Here is a 2,035-nt window from a genome sequence, read left to right on the forward strand (position 1 = left end):
GGGTTGAGAACTTTACATTTTTCACTTTCAGCCCACAGAGCTTGTTATTATGACTGAGTGCTTCACTGGAATGGAAACGTGGAAGAGGGTCTTTGACTTGAGGTCAATGGCAGACTTGGTCATATCCTGTGATGAGGAGGGCAATGAGGTCAGAAATGAGGGTTGCTATTGGCTGTGCGTACTTGCACGGTGCTTGCTTGGTGTATTTCACTATCTCTTCATTGTGACTTTGGGCACAAGATTGTATTTTGATAAGGGGAGTGTCAGAATATAACTATCCTGTTGGAGGATGAAAGTCCAGTGTCTAGGCAAGTCTTTGGCAGAAGCTCTGATCTTCAGCCTCTGCATCCTGTGTGCCCTACCGTAAGTGGAAATTCAGCTGTGCTGTGACAAGGTAGGGGTACGACTCTGAATAATTAGATGCTGAGTTACAGGAAAATGAGATCCAGATCTGTTCTTGGCCTTCGTGTATTCTCATCTCGTTGCACAGTTAGTGGGCTGGAGGGATTTTGTGCTGCTGCAGAAAAGACCTGTTTCCAAAACAGTGTGCTCAAAATCAGGCAGAGACTTGTAGGTAGGGAAGACAAGCTACAGCTGAGGATTTTCAGTGTTGGATTTTGTGCAGGAAAGGAAAAACCTCCGCGAAGCAAATCATCTGAATGTCATAAAGCTACCAGTCCAATGAGGTGATTGTGAGGAGCACCAAGACTGCCCCTATCTAAATCCATACCCCTCTCTAGAAAATGTTTTTTACGAATGACAGCCTATGAGGAGCCCAATCACTGAAACAAATGGTGAAGCTCCTATCGACTCCAGCAGCAGCAGGATCAGGGGTCAGGTGCTATCCTGAGAGTGTTTGGGCCCTTTGCTTCATCTTCTGTTGGCTCTCATGGAAACAGGTCTGAGCTGCAGATCCTGCTGTGGGCAAGCCCAGCAGTAATGGGGAGTGAATCGGGGCAGGATTGGGGTCTGTAGTTTCTAAATGCTGGTCCCTGTTGCCAATCAGCTATGTAACTTTCTACAGTGCTGCTGGATTTGCATCCTGCTGCAGAAGGAGACAGTTGTACTGTGTATTAATTCAGCTGGGCAACCCTTTCTGTGGGGTTGCTCACCTGGGTGAAGTGACTGAGAATTGGCCTTGGATCATGAGCCTGATTCTCACTGGAGTCCATGCGGGGGGAAACTGCCTTCTGAAGTAGACCTGATCCCACAGAGAGTAGTGGGGAATGCAAGTCTGAGGTGTTTAGGCACAGGCATGTGAGTGCTGTAGGTCAGGAGTGAGGAGGGCTGAGCTGGGAAGGCTTGCCTAATTAGCTGGCCCTAGCCCTCCTTTGCTTTAGTGGGCCTGACATGCTGGGATGAGGAGTCCTCACTGCTTTTGTATCCTACCCAGGTCTCTTATCTCAGCCCTCAAGGCAAAGCGCATGCTTTAAACCAGGGCTGGTTCCTAGGAGTGCCTCTCTCTGATCAGTGGCAGGTCTCACGATGGATCAGATTGAGTGTGTCCGTTCACGAGCTGGAGGCTCACCTGTGAGACTGCCCTTAGACTGAGGGCTTGAGAGCAGCAGTGGGGATGAGCCCAGACAAGCCTCCTGGATGAACTTCTGCTCTACAGCATGTCAGCAGACTGGTGGGTGAGCTGTGCCCAGGCCCTGCCACGGATGTGGTGTAGACAAGCCCAGAGAGGCCAGACCCGTGGCCTAGGATATGTGGGTCTTGGAAGACTGTTTGAAGGATCTTTCCCTCTTAGAGCGGTCTATTTTAGAGACCTGCCACGGAGCCAGCTGCACCAAGGGGATTTTGGTGATTAAGAGCATTTGTATACTTGCACAGACCGGAAGAACTCTAGATAAATTTTTTTCGCTGGCAAAGGCTGTGGAGTTTGCCATTTGTAACACACTCTCTGTTTGTGTGCATGACGGGGATTGCTTAGCATGTCTACTCGGTTGGATCTGTGCTGCGTAACTCCCCATGTGGATGATCTGTACTGGAATTGAAGAGACCCCCCCCCCCCCCCCCCCCCGCGCCGATTTGT

This window comes from Alligator sinensis, unplaced genomic scaffold, assembly GCF_000455745.1.
Source record: "Alligator sinensis unplaced genomic scaffold, ASM45574v1 scaffold741_1, whole genome shotgun sequence".
NCBI classification, from domain to species: Eukaryota; Metazoa; Chordata; order Crocodylia; family Alligatoridae; genus Alligator; species Alligator sinensis.